Source organism: Pristiophorus japonicus, chromosome 3, assembly GCF_044704955.1.
Source record: "Pristiophorus japonicus isolate sPriJap1 chromosome 3, sPriJap1.hap1, whole genome shotgun sequence".
Classification (NCBI taxonomy): domain Eukaryota; kingdom Metazoa; phylum Chordata; class Chondrichthyes; family Pristiophoridae; genus Pristiophorus; species Pristiophorus japonicus.
Window position 1 is genome coordinate 327,061,136 of NC_091979.1, and position 20,915 is coordinate 327,082,050.

The 20,915-nt window shown below is 43.5% G+C and overlaps 4 non-coding genes across 4 annotated transcripts; all 4 read left to right on the plus strand.

The window, feature by feature from the left end:
- The first annotated feature begins 1,027 nt into the window (after positions 1 to 1,027).
- trnav-aac (transfer RNA valine (anticodon AAC)) lies at positions 1,028 to 1,100 on the plus strand. Its single transcript has one exon. It is a non-coding gene; the product is annotated as a tRNA-Val (tRNA).
- A 2,674-nt stretch (positions 1,101 to 3,774) lies between these two features.
- trnav-aac (transfer RNA valine (anticodon AAC)) lies at positions 3,775 to 3,847 on the plus strand. Its single transcript has one exon. It is a non-coding gene; the product is annotated as a tRNA-Val (tRNA).
- A 2,671-nt stretch (positions 3,848 to 6,518) lies between these two features.
- Positions 6,519 to 6,591, plus strand: trnav-aac (transfer RNA valine (anticodon AAC)). Its single transcript has one exon. It is a non-coding gene; the product is annotated as a tRNA-Val (tRNA).
- Positions 6,592 to 13,607: 7,016 nt separating this feature from the next.
- On the plus strand, positions 13,608 to 13,680 carry trnav-aac (transfer RNA valine (anticodon AAC)). The gene has a single exon. It is a non-coding gene; the product is annotated as a tRNA-Val (tRNA).
- Positions 13,681 to 20,915: the final 7,235 nt, after the last annotated feature.

Sequence of the window (20,915 nt, forward strand, 5' to 3'; positions counted from 1 at the left end):
AAACATTACCCTTTGCTTCCTGCCTGTGAGCCAAATTTGGATCCAATTTGCCACTTCGCCCTGAATCACATGGGCTTTTACTTAGAAAATGCATAATCATTAAATGTTATCCTGCCTTCATGGGAAAACATCATTAATTGACTGATGATCTTCATTTGCACAACTAAAGAAATGTTAACTGAAGGAGAGTCCTTAATTGAATAACTTATCTGTGCTCTGCACTTTACCTCTGAATCCATAAACCATTTTGGACACTGTGCTTTAGAAGTCTGCTTCAAAATGTTCATTGCTGGTAACATGTACATGAGACGTTCGAAACAGTGAGATAGACTGTAGTGCAAGGGACTGTTTATTGTGAAACAGCAAAGAAAATATGCATTCTGGAATAATAACATCGAAAAGAAGTGTGGCCCTAACAGCCAAAAAGAAGATGAAGTGCTGAGCCCTTCTCAGCAAAAAATTATTTTCCCAAACATTTCTCTGACCGAATGTTCACAAAACAAAACTGATGCTTTTAAAGTCATTAAACCCGAATTTTCGTGCACCCGAATCTTCTGAATCAGATGCCTCTCGTTGTGCCGACTGAATCCATGTCCCTTTCAATATTCTGCTGACATGCACACTATTAAATGTGCCACTAACTTATAGAATCAAAGAATAAGGGAATGGATGCAGCCCGTCGAGCCCATGCCAACTCTCAACAAGTCTCACTCCCCTGTGATTTACCCGCAGCTGTGCAATTTCTTTCAGTCGGATACTTATACAACTCCGTTTTGAAAGATAAGATTGAGTATGACTCCACCGCCCTTTAGAGAAGTGTATTCCAGATTCTAACCACTTGCTGAGGAATGGCCACTCCTGTTCCTATGTATAAAGGCAGAGAAACACGGGATCAATTCCTGCCACACTCACAACCTTGCTAAATCTAGCACCGTTATTCTCTTCTCCTGACACAAGCTCCAGAAGTGTCGTCCAGCTGTTGAGGTTAACGCTCTGGTTATGTTCCCAACAATGTCACTGCCACAGCGTTTCCGTAGTGTTGTGGTTATCACGTTCGCCTAACACGCGACAGGTCCCCGGTTCGAAACCGGGCGGAAACATTATGCAAACGTGTTCAATTAATGATAAGATAAAATTAAATCATTCATATTAGTGGTTCAATGTTAACAGAGTGCAGTGTCTCACGGTGCTGTTCCATTTGCTGATTTCTCTCTACAGTTCTGTTCACACTCAAATTCTACACAGTGTCTCTCACTCCCTCCCGTTTCCAGCCCTGACGCTGGAGAAACCATATCTCAAAGCTGCACATTCCGTGCATTCAGGTCAGCTGTGAGAGATTATTAAAGGATGCTGCCACGCCACCACGCTTCACAACAGAAAATTAAAGCCACAAACAAACCCATCGACTAATCGCTCTTTCCCAGCTCCAGAGTGAGTGAGGGCGGGACAAGCCCTAACTTCCGCTCCCACACTCTCCAATCAGCCGCTGCCGGCGGAAAGCGGAGAATGCAGCATCAAACAGCGGTTTACCGCCCTTCACTGGGCTGCAAAATGCCACCGTTCGAGACAACGCTCCCCGTGCTCCGAACAGCAGCCTCATAAGATGCTTCATCTCAGCTTCCTGAGTTCGAGCCCCAGCTTGCACGAACACTTCTTCACTGGAAACACCATTAATTATCTGATTGCCACGTTTTGCATCATGAAAGTAATCCTAACCGATAATTATATAATCATAGAGGTTTACAGCATGGAAGGAGTCATTTAAGCCTATCGTATCTGCACCGGCCAACAAATGCCCAGTTTTAGGTGTGTACCCCTGCACCTTATTGCATTTCATGTGCACATCTAAGAACTGGTTAAATGTGGTGAGGGTTTCTGCCTGCACCACATTTCAGGCAGTGAGTTTGAGACCCTCACACACATCTGCATGCAGAATGTTCACTTCAAATCCCTTTTAACACTTACACTAATTACTTTTAAATTATGCAGCCTGGTTGTTGACCACTCCACTCTGTGAAATAGACCCTTTTCATCAACAATATCTAGGCCCCTCCTATTTTTATAAACCTCAAAGCTGTCGCCCATCAGCCTCCTCTGTTCCAAGGAAAACAAACCCATCCTATCCAATCTGTCCTCATAGCAAAGTTGCTCCACTCCCGGCAACATCTACGTAAATCTCCTCTGTACCCTCTCCAGCGTATTCACGTTCTTCCTTCAATGCGGTGACCAGAACTGCACGCAGTACTCCAGCTGTGGCCTAACCAGAATTTTATACAGTTCTAGCCTAACCCACTTGCTGTTCTGTTCCTTGCTTCTGCCAATAAATGCAACCATTCCATATGACTTCTTAATCAACTTTTCCAACTGGTCAGCTACCTTCAGGGATCTGTGGACAAGCAATCCCAGTTACCTTTGTTCCTCTACACTTCTCAATGTCATACCAGTTGATGTGTATTCCCTTTCCTTGTTAGCCCTCCACAAATGCGCGATCTCTCACATCTCTGGATTAAATTCAATTTGCCACTGCTCTACCCTCTTATCAGTTGATTGATATCTTCCTGGAGTCTCCAGCTTTCTTCTTCATTATCAACCACACTGCCTATTTTAATAACACCTGAAAACTTCGTAATCATAACACCTATATACAAGTTTAGATCATTGATAAATACCATAAAAAGCAATGGATCTGGCACTGAAAACTGTGGAACCCCACTGGAAACATCCTTCCAGTCACAAAAACACCCATCAAACATTACCCTTAGCTTCCTGCCTCTGTGCCAAATTTGGATCCAATTTGCCACTTCGCCCTGAATCACATGGGCTTTTACTTAGAAAATGCATAATCATTAAATGTTATCCTGCCTTCATGGGAAAACATCATTAATTGACTGATGATCTTCATTTGCACAACTAAAGAAATGTTAACTGAAGGAGAGTCCTTAATTGAATAACTTATCTGTGCTCTGCACTTTACCTCTGAATCCATAAACCATTTTGGACACTGTGCTTTAGAAGTCTGTTTCCAAATGTTCCTTGCTGGTAACATGTACATGGGATGTTGGAAACAATGAGATAGACTGTAGTGCAAGGGACTGGTTATTGTGAAACAGCAAAGAAAATATACATTCTGGAAGAATACCATCGAAAAGAAGTGTGGCCCTAACAGCCAAAAAGAAGATGAAGTGCTGAGCCCTTTTCAGCAAAAAATTCTTTTCCCAAACATTTCTCTGACCGAATCTTCACAAAACAAAAATGATGCTTTTAAAGTCATTAAACCCGAATTTTCGTGCACCCGAATCTTCTGAATCAGATGCCTCTCGTTGTGCCGACTGAATCCATGTCCCTTTCAATATTCTGCTGACATGCACACTATTAAATGTGCCACTAACTTATAGAATCAAAGAATAAGGGAATGGTTGCAACCCGTCGAGCCCATGCCAACTCTCAACAAGTCTCACTCCCCTGTCATTTACCCGCAGCTGTGCAATTTCTTTCAGTCGGATACTTATACAACTCCGTTTTAAAAGATAAGATTGAGTCTGACTCCACCGCCCTTTAGAGAAGTGTATTCCAGATTCTAACCACTTGCTGAGGAATGGCCACTCCTGTTCCTATGTATAAAGGCAGAGAAACACGGGATCAATTCCTGCCACACTCACAACCTTGCTAAATCTCGCACCGTTATTCTCTTCTCCTGACACAAGCTCCAGAAGTGTCGTCCAGCTGTTGAGGTTAACGCTCTGGTTATGTTCCCAACAATGTTACTGCCACAGCGTTTCCGTAGTGTAGTGGTTATCACGTTCGCCTAACACGCGACAGGTCCCCGGTTCGAAACCGGGCAGAAACATTATGCAAACGTGTTCAATTAATGATAAGATAAAATTAAATCATTCATATTAGTGGTTCAATGTTAACAGAGTGCAGTGTCTCACGATGATGTTCCATTTGCTGATTTCTCTCTGCAGTTCTGTTCACACTCAAATTCTGCACAGTGTCTCTCACTCCCTCCCGTTTCCAGCCCTGACGCTGGAGAAACCATATCTCAAAGCTGCACATTCCGTGCATTCAGGTCAGCTGTGAGAGATTATTAAAGGATCCTGCCACGCCACCACGCTTCACAACAGAAAATTATAGCCACAAACAAACCCATCGACTAATCGCTCTTTCCCAGCTCCAGAGTGAGTGAGGGCGGGACAAGCCCTAACTTCCGCTCCCACACTCTCCAATCAGCCGCTGCCTTGCGGAAAGCCTAGAATGCAGCATCAAACAGCGGTTTACCGCCCTTCACTGGGCTGCAAAATGCCAGCGTTCGAGAGAACGCTCCCCGTACACCGAACAGCAGCCTCATAAGATGCTTCATCTCAGCTTCCTGAGTTCGAGCCCCAGCTTGCACGAACACTTCTTCAATGGAAACACCATTAATTATCTGATTGCCACGTTTTGCATCATGAAAGTAATCCTAACCGATAATTATATAATCATAGAGGTTTACAGCATGGAAGGAGTCATTTAAGCCCATCCTATCTGCACCGGCCAACAAATGCCCAGTTTTAGTTGTGTACACCTGCACCTTATTGCATTTCATGTGCACATCTAAGAACTGGTTAAATGTAGTGAGGGTTTCTGCCTGCACCACACTTTCAGGCAGTGAGTTTCAGACCCCCACAAACATCTGCATTCAGAATGTTCACTTCAAGTCCCCTTTAACACTTACACTAATTACTTTTAAATTATGCAGCCTGGTTGTTGACCACTCCACTATGTGAAATAGACCCTTTTAATCAACAATATCTAGGCCCCTCCTATTTTTATACACCTCAATGCTGTCGCCCATCAGCCTCCTCTGTTCCAAGGAAAACAAACCCATCCTATCCAATCTGTCCTCATAGCAAAGTTGCTCCACTCCCGGCAACATCTACGTAAATCTCCTCTGTACCCTCTCCAGCGTATTCACGTTCTTCCTTCAATGCGGTGACCAGAACAGCACGCAGTACTCCAGCTGTGGCCTAACCAGAATTTTATACAGTTCTAGCATAACCCACTTGCTGTTCTGTTCCTTGCTTCTGCCAATAAATGCAACCATTCCATATGACTTCTTAACCAACTTTTCCAACTGGCCAGCTTCCTTCAGGGATCTGTGGACAAGCAATCCCAGTTACCTTTGTTCCTCTACACTTCTCAATATCATACCACTTGATGTGTATTCCCTTTCCTGGTTAGCCCTCCACAAATGCGCGATCTCTCACATCTCTCGATTAAATTCAATTTGCCACTGCTCTACCGCCTTATCAGTTGATTGATATCTTCCTGGAGTCTCCAGCTTTCTTCTTCATTATCAACCACACTGCCTATTTTAATAACACCTGAAAACTTCGTAATCATAACACCTATATTCAAGTTTAGATCATTGATAAATACCATAAAAAGCAATGGATCTGGCACTGAAAACTGTGGAACCCCACTGGAAACATCCTTCCAGTCACAAAAACACCCAGCAAACATTACCCTTTGCTTCCTGCCTCTGAGCCAAATTTTGATCCAATTTGCCACTTCGCCCTGAATCACATGGGCTTTTACTTAGAAAATGCATAATCATTAAATGTTATCCTGCCTTCATGGGAAAACATCATTAATTGACTGATGATCTTCATTTGCACAACTAAAGAAATGTTAACTGAAGGAGAGTCCTTAATTGAATAACTTATCTGTGCTCTGCACTTTACCTCTGAATCCATAAACCATTTTGGACACTGTGCTTTAGAAGTCTGCTTCAAAATGTTCCTTGCTGGTAACATGTACATGGGACGTTGGAAACAGTGAGATAGACTGTAGTGCAAGGGACTGGTTATTGTGAAACAGCAAAGAAAATATACATTCTGGAAGAATACCATCGAAAAGAAGTGTGGCCCTAACAGCCAAAAAGAAGATGAAGTGCTGAGCCCTTTTCAGCAAAAAATTATTTTCCCAAACATTTCTCTGACCGAATCTTCACAAAACAAAAATGATGCTTTTAAAGGCATTAAACCCGAATTTTCGTGCACCCGAATCTTCTGAATCAGATGCCTCTCGTTGTGCCGACTGAATCCATGTCCCTTTCAATATTCTGCTGACATGCACACTATTAAATGTGCCACGAACTTATAGAATCAAAGAATAAGGGAATGGTTGCAGCCCGTCGAGCCCATGCCAACTCTCAACAAATCTCACTCCCCTGTCATTTACCCACAGCTGTGCAATTTTTTTCATTCGGATACTTATCCAACTCCGTTTTGAAAGTTAAGATTGAGTCTGACTCCACCGCCCTTTAGAGAAGTGTATTCCAGATTCTATCCACTTGCTGAGGAATGGCCACTCCTGTTCCTATGTATAAAGGCAGAGAATCACGGGATCAATTCCTGCCACACTCACCACCTAGCTAAATATAGCACCGTTATTCGATTCTCGTGACACAAGCTCCAGAAGTCCAGCTGTTGAGGTTAAAGCTCTGGTTATGTTCCCAACAATGTTACTGCAACAGCGTTTCCGTAGTGTAGTGGTTATCACGTTCGCCTAACACGCGAAAGGTCCCCGGTTCGAAACCGGGCGGAAACATTATGTAAACGTGTTCAATTAATTGTTAGATAAAATTAAATCATTCATATTAGTGGTTCAATGTTAACAGAGTGCAGTGTCTCACGATGCTGTTCCATTTGCTGATTTCTCTCTACAGTTCTGTTCACACTCAAATTCTACACAGTGTCTCTCACTCCCTCCCGTTTCCAGCCCTGACGCTGGAGAAACCATATCTCAAAGCTGCACATTCCGTGCATTCAGGTCAGCTGTGAGAGATTATTGAAGCATCCTGCCACGCCACCACGCTTCACAACAGAAAATTAAAGCCACAAACAAACCCATCGACTAATCGCTCTTCCCCAGCTCCAGAGTGAGTGAGGGCGGGACAAGCCCTAACTTCCGCTCCCACACTCTCCAATCAGCCGCTGCCGGCGGAAAGCGGAGAATGCAGCATCAAACAGCGGTTTACCGCCCTTCACTGGGCTGCAAAATGCCACCGTTCCAGACAACGCTCCCCGTACACCGAACAGCAGCCTCATAAGATGCTTCATCTCAGCTACCTGAGTTCGAGCCCCAGCTTGCACGAACACTTCTTCACTGGAAACACCATTAATTATCTGATTGCCACGTTTTGCATCATGAAAGTAATCCTAACCGATAATTATATAATCATAGAGGTTTACAGCATGGAAGGAGTCATTTAAGCCCATCGTATCTGCACCGGCCAACAAATGCCCAGTTTTATGTATGCACCCCTGCATCTTATTGCATTTCATGTGCACATCTAAGAACTTGTTAAATGTGGTGAGGGTTTCTGCCTGCTTCAAAATGTTCATTGCTGGTAACATGTACATGGGACTTTGGAAACAGTGAGATAGACTGTAGTGCAAGGGACTGTTTATTGTGAAACAGCAAAGAAAATATACATTCTGGAAGAATACCATCGAAAAGAAGTGTGACCCTAACAGCCAAAAAGAAGATGAAGTGCTGAGTCCTTTTCAGCAAAAAATTCTTTTCCCAAACATTTCTCTGACCGAATCTTCACAAAACAAAAATGATGCTTTTAAAGTCATTAAACCGGAATTTTCGTGCACCCGTATCTTCTGAATCAGATGCCTCTCGTTGTGCCGACTGAATCCATGTCCCTTTCAATATTCTGCTGACATGCACACTATTAAATGTGCCACTAACTTATAGAATCAAAGAATAAGGGAATGGATGCAGCCCGTCGAGCCCATGCCAACTCTCAACAAATCTCACGCCCCTGTCATTTACCCACAGCTGTGCAATTTTTTTCATTCGGATACTTATCCAAATCTGTTTTGAAAGATAAGATTGAGTCTCACTCCACCGCCCTTTAGAGAAGTGTATTCCAGATTCTAAACACTTGCTGAGGAATGGCCACTCCTGTTCCTATGTATAAAGGCAGAGAAACACGGGATCAATTCCTGCCACACTAACAACCTTGCTAAATGTAGCACCGTTATTCGATTCTCGTGACACAAGCTCCAGAAGTGTAGTCCAGCTGTTGAGGTTAAAGCTCTGGTTATGTTCCCAACAATGTTACTGCAACAGCGTCTCCGTAGTGTAGTGGTTATCACGTTCGCCTCACACGCGAAAGGTTCCCGCTTCGAAACCTGGCGGAAACATTATGCAAACGTGTTCAATTAATGATGAGATAAAATTAAATCATTCATATTAGTGGTTCAATATTAACAGAGTGCAGTGTCTCACGATGCTGTTCCATTTGCTGATTTCTCTCTACAGTTCTGTACACACTCAAATTCTACACAGTGTCTCTCACTCCCTCCCGTTTCCAGCCCTGACGCTGGAGAAACCATATCTCAAAACTGCACATTCCGTGCATTCAGGTCAGCTGTGAGAGATTATTAAAGGATCCTGCCACGCCACCACGCTTCAAAACAGAAAATTAAAGCCACAAACAAACCCATCGACTAATCGCTCTTTCCCAGCTCCAGAGTGAGTGAGGGCGGGACAAGCCCTAACTTCCGCTCCCACACTCTCCAATCAGCCGCTGCCGGCGGAAAGCGGAGAATGCAGCATCAAACAGCGGTTTGCTTCTCTTCACTGGGCTGCAAAATGCCAGCGTTCGAGACAACGCTCCCCGTACACCGAACAGCAGCCTCATAAGATGCTTCATCTCAGCTTCCTGAGTTCGAGCCCCAGCTTGCACGAACACTTCTTCACTGGAAACACCATTAATTATCTGATTGCCACGTTTTGCATCATGAAAGTAATCCTTACCGATAATTATATAATCATAGAGGTTTACAGCATGGAAGGAGTCATTTAAGCCCATCGTATCTGCACCGGCCAACAAATGCCCAGTTTTAGGTGTGTACCCCTGCACCTTGTTTCATTTCATGTGCACATCTAAGAACTTGTTAAATGTGGTGAGGGTTTCTGCCTGCACCACACTTTCAGGCAGTGAGTTTGAGACCCCCACAAACATCTGTATGCAGAATGTTCACTTCAAATCCCCTTTAACCCTTACACTAATTACTTTTAAATTATGCAGCCTGGTTGTTGACCACTCCACTATGTGAAATAGACCCTTTTAATCAACAATATCTAGGCCCCTCCTGTTTATATACACCTCAATGCTGTCGCCCATCAGCCTCCTCTGTTCCAAGGAAAACAAACCCATCCTATCCAATCTGTCCTCATAGCAAAGTTGCTCCATTCCCGGCAACATCTACATAAATCTCCTCTGTACCCTCTCCAGCGTATTCACGTTCTTCCTTCAATGCGGTGACCAGAACTGCACGCAGTACTCCAGCTGTGGCCTCACCAGAATTTTATACAGTTCTAGCATAACCCACTTGCTGTTCTCTTCCTTGCTTCTGCCAATAAATGCAACCATTCCATATGACTTCTTAACCAACTTTTCCAACTGGCCAGCTACCTTCAGGGATCTGTGGACAAGCAATCCCAGTTACCTTTGTTCCTCTACATTTCTCAATGTCATACCAGATGATGTGTATTCCCTTTCCTTGTTAGCCCTCCACAAATGCGCGATCTCTCACATCTCTGGATTAAATTCCATTTGCTACTGCTCTACCCTCTTATCAGTTGATTGAAAGCTTCCTGGAGTCTCCAGCTTTCTTCTTCATTATCAACCACACTGCCTATTTTAATAACACCTGAAAACTTCGTAATCATAACACCTATATTCAAGTTTACATCATTGATAAATACCATAAAAAGCAATGGATCTGGCACTGACAACTGTGGAACCCCACTGGAAACATCCTTCCAGTCACAAAAACACCCATCAAACATTACCCTTTGCTTCCTGCCTCTGAGCCAAATTTGGATCCAATTTGCCACTTCGCCCTGAATCACATGGGCTTTTACTTAGAAAATGCATAATCATTAAATGTTATCCTGCCTTCATGGGAAAACATCATTAATTGACTGATGATCTTCATTTGCACAACTAAAGAAATGTTAACTGAAGGAGAGTCCTTAATTGAATAACTTATCTGTGCTCTGCACTTTACCTCTGAATCCATAAACCATTTTGGACACTGTGCTTTAGAAGTCTGCTTCAAAATGTTCCTTGCTGGTAACATGTACATGGGACGTTGGAAACAGTGAGAGAGACTGTAGTGCAAGGGACCGGTTATTGTGAAACAGAAAAGCAAATATACATTCAGGAAGAATACCATCGAAAAGAAGTGTGGCCCTAACAGCCAAAAAGAAGATGAAGTGCTGAGCCCTTTTCAGCAAAAAATTATTTTCCCAAACACTTCTCTGACCGAATCTTCACAAAACAAAAATGATGCTTTTAAAGTCATTAAACCCGAATTTTAGTGCACCCGAATCTTCTGAATCAGATACCTGTCGTTGTGCCGACTGAATCCATGTCCCTTTCAATATTCTGCTGACATGCACACTATTAAATGTTCCACTAACTTATACAATCAAAGAATAAGGGAATGGTTACAGCCCGTCGAGCCCATGCCAAATCTCAACAAGTCTCACTCCCCTGTCATTTACCCACAGCTGTGCAATTTGTTTCATTCGGATACTTATCCAACTCCGTTTTGAAAGATAAGATTGAGTCTGACTCCACCGCCCTTTAGAGCAGTGTATTCCAGATTCTAACCACTTGCTGAGGAATGGCCACTCCTGTTCCTATGTATAAAGGCAGAGAAACACGGGATCAATTCCTGCCACACTCACAACCTTGCGAAATATAGCACCGTCATTCTATTCTCGTGACACAAGCTCCAGAAGTGTAGTCCAGCTGTTGAGGTTAAAGCTCTGGTTATGTTCCCAACCATGTTAATGGCACAGCGTTTCCGTAGTGTAGTCGTTGTCACGTTCGCCTCACATTCGAAACCGGGTGGAAACATTATGCAAACGTGTTCAATTAATGATTCGATAAAATTAAATCATTCATATTAGTGGTTCAATATTAACAGAGTGAAGTGTCTCACGATGCTGTTCCATTTGCTGATTTCTCTCTGCAGTTCTGTCCACACTCAAATTCTACACAGTGTTTCTCACTCCCTCCCGTTTCCAGCCCTGACGCTGGAGAAACCATATCTCAAAGCTGCACATTCCGTGCATTCAGGTCACTTGTGAGAGATTATTAAAGGATCCTGCCACGCCACCACGCTTCACAACAGAAAATGAAAGCCACAAACAAACCCATCGACTCATCGCTCTTCCCCAGCTCCAGAGTGAGTGAGGGCGGGACAAGCCCTAACTTCCGCTCCCACACTCTCCAATCAGCCGCTGCCGGCGGAAAACGGAGAATGCAGCATCAAACAGAGGTTTACCGCCCTTCACTGGGCTGCAAAATGCCACCATTCGAGACAACGCTCCCCGTACACCGAACAGCAGCCTCATAAGATGCTTCATCTCAGCTTCCTGAGTTCGAGCCCCAGCTTGCACGAACACTTCTTCAATGGAAACACCATTAATTATCTGATTGCCACGTTTTGCATCATGAAAGTAATCCTAACCGATAATTATATAATCATAGAGGTTTACAGCATGGAAGGAGTCATTTAAGCCCATCGTATCTGCACCGGCCAACAAATGCCCAGTTTTAGGTGTGTAGCCCTGCACCTTATTGCATTTCATGTGCACATCTAAGAACTTGTTAAATGTGGTGAGGGTTTCTGCCTGCACCACACGTTCAGGCAGTGAGTTTGAGACCCCCACAAACATCTGCATGCAGAATGTTCACTTCAAATCCCCTTTAACCCTGAAACTAATTACTTTTAAATTATGCAGCCTGGTTGTTGACCACTCCACTATGTGAAATAGACCCTTTTAATCAACAATATCTAGGCCCCTCCTATTTTTATACACCTCAATGCTGTCGCCCATCAGCCTCCTCTGTTCCAAGGAAAACAAACCCATCCTATCCAATCTGTCCTCATAGCAAAGTTGCTCCACTCCGGCAACATCTACGTAAATCTCCTCTGTACCCTCTCCAGCGTATTCACGTTCTTCCTTCAATGCGGTGACCAGAACTGCACGCAGTACTCCAGCTGTGGCCTAACCAGAATTTTATACAGTTCTAGCATAACCCACTTGCTGTTCTGTTCCTTGCTTCTGCCAATAAATGCAACCATTCCATATGACTTCTTCACCAACTTTTCCAACTGGCCAGCTACCTTCAGGGATCTGTGGACAAGCAATCCCAGTTACCTTTGTTCCTCTACACTTCTCAATGTCATACCAGTTGATGTGTATTCCCTTTCCTTGTTAGCCCTCCACAAATGCACGATCTCTCACATCTCTGGATTGAATTACATTTGCCGCTGCTCTACCCCCTTATCAGTTGATTGATATCTTCCTGGAGTCTCCAGCTTTCTTCTTCATTATCAACCACACTGCCTATTTTAATAACACCTGAAAACTTTGTAATCATAACACCTATATTCAACTTTAGATCATTGATAAATACCATAAAAAGCAATGGATCTGGCACTGACAACTGTGGAACCCCACTGGAAACATCCTTCCAGTCACAAAAACACCCATCAAACATTACCCTTTGCTTCCTGCCTCTGAGCCAAATTTGGATCCAATTTGCCACTTTGCCCTGAAACACATGGGCTTTTACTTAGAAAATGCATAATCATTAAATGTTATCCTGCCTTCATGGGAAAACATCATTAATTGACTGATGATCTTCATTTGCACAAGTAAAGAAATGTTAACTGAAGGAGAGTCCTTAATTGAATAACTTATCTGTGCTCTGCACTTTACCTCTGAATCCATAAACCATTTTGGACACTGTGCTTTAGAAGTGTGCTTCAAAATGTTCATTGCTGGTAACATGTACATGAGACGTTGGAAACAGTGCGAGAGACTGTAGAGTAAGGGACCGGTTATTTTGAAACAGCAAAGCAAATATACATTCAGGAAGAATACCATCGAAAATAAGTGTGGCCATAACAGCCAAAAAGAAGATGAAGTGCTGAGCCCTTTTCAGCAAAAAATTATTTTCCCAAACATTTCTCTGACCGAATCTTCACAAAACAAAAATGATGCTTTTAAAGTCATTAAACCCGAATTTTAGTGCACCCGAATCTTCTGAATCAGATACCTGTCGTTGTGCCGACTGAATCCATGTCCCTTTCAATATTCTGCTGACATGCACACTATTAAATGTTCCACTAACTTATAGAATCAAAGAATAAGGGAATGGTTGCAGCCCGTCGAGCCCATGCCAACTCTCAACAAGTCTCACTCCCCTGTCATTTACCCACAGCTGTGCAATTTGTTTCATTCGGATACTTATCCAACTCCGTTTTGAAAGATAAGATTGAGTCTGACTCCACCGCCCTTTAGAGCAGTGTATTCCAGATTCTAACCACTTGCTGAGGAATGGCCACTCCTGTTCCTATGTATAAAGGCAGAGAAACACGGGATCAATTCCTGCCACACTCACAACCTTGCTAAATATAGAACCGTCATTCTATTCTCGTGACACAAGCTCCAGAAGTGTAGTCCAGCTGTTGAGGTTAAAGCTCTGGTTATGTTCCCCACGGTGTTACTGCCACGGCGTTTCCGTAGTGTAGTGGTTATCACGTTCGCCTAACATGCGCAAGGTGCCCGGTTCGAAACCGGGCGGAAGCATTATGCAAACGTGTTCAATTAATGATTAGATAAAATTAAATCATTCATATTAGTGGCTCAATATTAACAGAGTACAGTAGCTCACGATGCTTTTCCATTTGCTGATTTCTCTCTACAGTTCTGTACACTCTCAAATTCTGCACAGTGTCTCTCACTCCCTCCCGTTTCCAGCACTGACGCTGGAGAAACCATATCTCGAAGCTGCACATTCCGTGCATTCAGGTCAGCTGTGAGAGATTATTAAAGGATCCTGCCATGCCGCCACGCTTCACAACAGAAAATTCAAGCCACAAACAAACCCATCGACTAATCGCTATTCCCCAGCTCCAGAGTGAGTGAGGGCGGGACAAGCCCTAACTTCCGCTCCAACACTCTCCAATCAGCCGCTGCCGGCGGAAAGCGGAAAATGCAGCATCAAACAGCGGTTTACCGCCCTTCGTTGGGCTGCAAAATGCCACCGTTCGAGACAACGCTCCCCGTGCACCGAACAGCAGCCTCATAAGATGCTTCATCTCAGCTTCCTGAGTTCGAGCCCCAGTCTTGCACGAACACTTCTTCACTGGATACACCATTAATTATCTGATTGCCACGTTTTGCATCATGAAAGTAATCCTAACCGATAATTTCTAATCATAGAGGTTTACAGCTTGGAAGGAGTCATTTTGAGCCCATCGTATCTGCACCGGCCAACAAATGCCCAGTTTGAGGCGTGTACCCCTGCACCTTATTGCATTTCATGTGCACATCTAAGAACTTGTTAAATGTGGTGATGGTTTCTGCCTGCACCACACTTTCAGGCAGTGAGTTTGAGACCCTCACAAACATCTGCATGCAGAATGTTCACTTCAAATCCCCTTTAACCCTTACACTAATTACTTTTAAATTATGCAGCCTGGTTGTTGACCACTCCACTCTGTGAAATAGAACCTTTCAATCGACAATATCTAGGCCCCTCCTATTTTTATAAACCTCAATGCTGTCGCCCATCAGTCTCCTCTGTTCCAAGGAAAACAAACCCATCCAATCCAATCTGTCCTCATAGCAAAGTTGCTCCACTCCCGGCAACATCTACGTAAATCTCCTCTGTACCCTCTCCAGCGTATTCACGCCCTTCCTTCAATGCGGTGACTAGAACTGCACGCAGTACTCCAGCTGTGGCCTAACCAGAATTTTATACAGTTCTAGCATAACCCACTTGCTGTTCTGTTCCTTGCTTCTGCCACCCATTCCATATGACTTCTTAACCAACTTTTCCAACTGGCCAGCTACCTTCAGGGATCTGTGGACAAGCAATCCCAGTTACCTTTGTTCCTCTACACTTCTCAATGTCATACCAGTTGATGTGTATTCCCTTTCCTTGTTAGCCCTCCACAAATGCGCGATCTCTCACATATCTGGATTAAATTCCATTTGCTACTACTCTACCCTCTTATCAGTTGATTGATATCTTCCTGGAGTCTCCAGCTTTCTTCTTCATCATCAACCACACTGCCTATTTTAATAACACCTGAAAACTTCGGAATCATAACACCTATATTCAAGTTTAGATCATTGATAAATACCATAAAAAGCAATGGATCTGGCACTGAAAACTGTGGAACCCCACTGGAAACATCCTTCCAGTCACAAAAACACCCATCAAACATTACCCTTTGCTTCCTGCCTCTGAGCCAAATTTGGATCCAATTTGCCACTTCGCCCTGAATCACATGGGCTTTTACTTAGAAAATGCATAATCATTAAATGTTATCCTGCCTTCATGGGAAAACATCATTAATTGACTGATGATCTTCATTTCCACAACTAAAGAAATGTTAACTGAAGGAGAGTCCTTAATTGAATAACTTATCTGTGCTCTGCACTTTACCTCTGAATCCATAAACCATTTTGGACACTGTGCTTTAGAAGTCTGCTTCAAAATGTTCCTTGCTGGTAACATGTACATGGGACGTTGGAAACAGTGAGAGAGACTGTAGTGCAAGGGACCGGTTATTGTGAAACAGCAAAGCAAATATACATTCAGGAAGAATACCATCAAAAAGAAGTGTGGCCCTAACAGCCAAAAAGAAGATGAAGTGCTGAGCCCTTTTCAGCAAAAAATTATTTTCCCAAACATTTCTCTGACCGAATCTTCACAAAACAAAAATGATGCTTTTAAAGTCATTAAACCCGAATTTTAGTGCACCCGAATCTTCTGAATCAGATACCTGTCGTTGTGCCGACTGAATCCATGTCCCTTTCAATATTCTGCTGACATGCACACTATTAAATGTTCCACTAACTTATAGAATCAAAGAATAAGGGAATGGTTGCAGCCCGTCGAGCCCATGCCAACTCTCAACAAGTCTCACTCCCCTGTCATTTACCCACAGCTGTGCAATTTGTTTCATTCGGATACTTATCCAACTCCGTTTTGAAAGATAAGATTGAGTCTGACTCCACCGCCCTTTAGAGCAGTGTATTCCAGATTCTAACCACTTTCTGAGGAATGGCCACTCCTGTTCCTATGTATAAAGGCAGAGAAACACGGGATCAATTCCTGCCACACTCACAACCTTGCTAAATATAGCACCGTCATTCTATTCTCGTGACACAAGCTCCAGAAGTGTCGTCCAGCTGTTGAGGTTAAAGCTCTGGTTATGTTCCCAACCATGTTAATGGCACAGCGTTTCCGTCGTGTAGTGGTTGTCACGTTCGCATCACATTCGAAACCGGGTGGAAACATAATGCAAACGTGTTCAATTAATGATCAGATAAAATTAAATCATTCATATTAGTGGTTCAATGTTAACAGAGTGCAGTGTCTCACGATGCTGTTCCATTTGCTGAATTCTCTCGACAGTTCTGTTCACACTCAAATTCGACACAGTGTCTCTCACTCCCTCCCGTTTCCAGCCCTGACGCTGGAGAAACCATATCTCAAAGCTGCACATTCCGTGCATTCAGGTCAGCTGTGAGAGATTATTAAAGGATCCTGCCACGCCACCACGCTTCACAACAGAAAATTAAAGCCACAAACAAACCCATCGACTAATCGCTCTTTCCCAGCTCCAGAGTGAGTGAGGGCGGGACAAGCCCTAACTTCCGCTCCCACACTCTCCAATCAGCCGCTGCCGGCGGAAAGCGGAGAATGCAGCATCAAACAGCGGTTTACCGGTCTTCACTGGGCTGCAAAATGTCACCGTTGGAGAGAACGCTCCCCGTACACCGAACAGCAGCCTCATAAGATGCTTCATCTCAGCTTCCTGAGTTCGAGCCCCAGCTTGCACGAACACTTCTTCACTGGAAACACCATTAATTATCTGATTGCCACGTTTTGCATCATGAAAGTAATCCTAACCGATAACTATATAATCATAGAGGTTTACAGCATGGAAGGAGTCATTTAAGCCCATCGTATCTGCACCGGCCAACGAATGCACAGTTTTAGGTGTGTACCCCTGCACCTTGTTGCATTTCATGTGCACATCTAAGAACTTGTTAAATGTGGTGAGGGTTTCTGCCTGCACCACACTTTCAGTCAGTGAGTTTGAGACCCCCACAAACATCTGTATGCAGAATGTTCACTTCAAATCCCCTTTAACCCTAACACTAATTACTTTTAATTTATGCAGCCTGGTTGTTGACCACTCCACTATGTGAAATAGACCCTTTTAATCAACAATATCTAGGCCCCTCCTATTTATATACACCTCAATGCTGTCGCCCATCAGCCTCCTCTGTTCCAAGGAAAACAAACCCATCCTATCCAATCTGTCCTCATAGCAAAGTTGCTCCATTCCCGGCAACATCTACATAAATCTCCTCTGTACCCTCTCCAGCGTATTCACGTTCTTCCTTCAATGCGGTGACCAGAACTGCACGCAGTACTCCAGCTGTGGCCTCACCAGAATTGTATACAGTTCTAGCATAACCCACTTGCTGTTCTCTTCCTTGCTTCTGCCAATAAATGCAACCATTCCATATGACTTCTTAACCAACTTTTCCAACTGGCCAGCTACCTTCAGGGATCTGTGGACAAGCAATCCCAGTTACCTTTGTTCCTCTACACTTCTCAATGTCATACCAGATGATGTGTATTCCCTTTCCTTGTTAGCCCTCCACAAATGCGCGATCTCTCACATCTCTGGATTAAATTCCATTTTCTACTGCTCTACCCTCTTATCAGTTGATTGAAAGCTTCCTGGAGTCTCCAGCTTTCTTCTTCATTATCAACCACACTGCCTATTTTAATAACACCTGAAAACTTCGTAATCATAACACCTATATTCAAGTTTAGATCATTGATAAATACCATAAAAAGCAATGGATCTGGCACTGAAAACTGTGGAACCCCACTGGAAACATCCTTCCAGTCACAAAAACACCCATCAAACATTACCCTTTGCTTCCTGCCTCTGAGCCAAATTTGGATCCAATTTGCCACTTCGCCCTGAATCACATGGGCTTTTACTTAGAAAATGCATAATCATTAAATGTTATCCTGCCTTCATGGGAAAACATCATTAATTGACTGATGATCTTCATTTGCACAACTAAAGAAATGTTAACTGAAGGAGAGTCCTTAATTGAATAACTTATCTGTGCTCTGCACTTTACCTCTGAATCCATAAACCATTTTGGACACTGTGCTTTAGAAGTCTGCTTCAAAATGTTCCTTGCTGGTAACATGTACATGGGACGTTGGAAACAGTGAGAGAGACTGTAGTGCAAGGGACCGTTTATTGTGAAACAGAAAAGCAAATATACATTCAGGAAGAATACCATCGAAAAGAAGTGTGGCCCTAACAGCCAAAAAGAAGATGAAGTGCTGAGCCCTTTTCAGCAAAAAATTATTTTCCCAAACATTTCTCTGACCGAATCTTCACAAAACAAAAATGATGCTTTTAAAGTCATTAAACCCGAATTTTAGTGCACCCGAATCTTCTGAATCAGATACCTGTCGTTGTGCCGACTGAATCCATGTCCCTTTCAATATTCTGCTGACATGCACACTATTAAATGTTCCACTAACTTACAGAATCAAAGAATAAGGGAATGGTTGCAGCCCGTCGAGCCCATGCCAAATCTCAACAAGTCCCACCCCTGTCATTTGCCCACAGCTGTGCAATTTGTTTCATTCGGATACTTATCCAACTCCGTTTTGAAAGATAAGATTGAGTCTGACTCCACCGCCCTTTAGAGCAGTGTATTCCAGATTCTAACCACTTGCTGAGGAATGGCCACTCCTGTTCCTATGTATAAAGGCAGAGAAACACGGGATCAATGCCTGCCACACTCACAACCTTGCTAAATATAGCACCGCCATTCTATTCTCGTCACACAAGCTCCAGAAGTGTAGTCCAGCTGTTGAGGTTAAAGCTCTGGTTATGTTGCCAACCATGTTAATGGCACAGCGTTTCCGTAGTGTAGTCGTTGTCACGTTCGCCTCACATTCGAAACCGGGTGGAAACATTATGCAAACGTGTTCAATTAATGATTCGATAAAATTAAATCATTCATATTAGTGGTTCAATATTAACAGAGTGCAGTGTCTCACGATGCTGTTCCATTTGCTGATTTCTCTCTACAGTTCTGTCCACACTCAAATTCTACACAGTGTTTCTCACTCCCTCCCGTTTCCAACCCTGACGCTGGAGAAACCATATCTCAAAGCTGCACATTCCGTGCATTCAGGTCACTTGTGAGAGATTATTAAAGGATCCTGCCACGCCACCACGCTTCACAACAGAAAATGAAAGCCACAAACAAACCCATCGACTCATCGCTCTTCCCCAGCTCCAGAGTGAGTGAGGGCGGGACAAGCCCTAACTTCCGCTCCCACACTCTCCAATCAGCCGCTGCCGGCGGAAAACGGAGAATGCAGCATCAAACAGCGGTTTACCGCCCTTCACTGGGCTGCAAAATGCCACCATTCGAGACAACGCTCCCCGTACACCGAACAGCAGCCTCATAAGATGCTTCATCTCAGCTTCCTGAGTTCGAGCCCCAGCTTGCACGAACACTTCTTCAATGGAAACACCATTAATTATCTGATTGCCACGTTTTGCATCATGAAAGTAATCCTAACCGATAATTATATAATCATAGAGGTTTACAGCATGGAAGGAGTCATTTAAGCCCATCGTATCTGCACCGGCTAACAAATGCCCAGTTTTAGGTGTGTAGCCCTGCACCTTATTGCATTTCATGTGCACATCTAAGAACTTGTTAAATGTGGTGAGGGTTTCTGCCTGCACCACACGTTCAGGCAGTGAGTTTGAGACCCCCACAAACATCTGCATGCAGAATGTTCACTTCAAATCCCCTTTAACCCTGACACTAATTACTTTTAAATTATGCAGCCTGGTTGTTGACCACTCCACTATGTGAAATAGACCCTTTTAATCAACAATATCTAGGCCCCTCCTATTTTTATACACCTCAATGCTGTCGCCGATCAGCCTCCTCTGTTCCAAGGAAAACAAACCCATCCTATCCAATCTGTCCTCATAGCAAAGTTGCTCCACTCCGGCAACATCTACGTAAATCTCCTCTGTACCCTCTCCAGCGTATTCACGTTCTTCCTTCAATGCGGTGACCAGAACTGCACGCAGTACTCCAGCTGTGGCCTAACCAGAATTTTATACAGTTCTAGCATAACCCACTTGCTGTTCTGTTCCTTGCTTCTGCCAATAAATGCAACCATTCCATATGACTTCTTAACCAACTTTTCCAACTGGCCAGCTACCTTCAGGGATCTGTGGACAAGCAATCCCAGTTACCTTTGTTCCTCTACACTTCTCAATGTCATACCAGTTGATGTGTATTCCCTTTCCTTGTTTGCCCTCCACAAATGCACGATCTCTCACATCTCTGGATTGAATTACATTTGCCGCTGCTCTACCCCCTTATCAGTTGATTGATATCTTCCTGGAGTCTCCAGCTTTCTTCTTCATTATCAACCACACTGCCTATTTTAATAACACCTGAAAACTTTGTAATCATAACACCTATATTCAACTTTAGATCATTGATAAATACCATAAAAAGCAATGGATCTGGCACTGAAAACTGTGGAACCCCACTGGAAACATCCTTCCAGTCACAAAAACATCCATCAAACATTACCCTTTGCTTCCTGCCTCTGAGCCAAATTTGGATCCAATTTGCCACTTTGCCCTGAAACACATGGGCTTTTACTTAGAAAATGCATAATCATTAAATGTTATCCTGCCTTCATGGGAAAACATCAT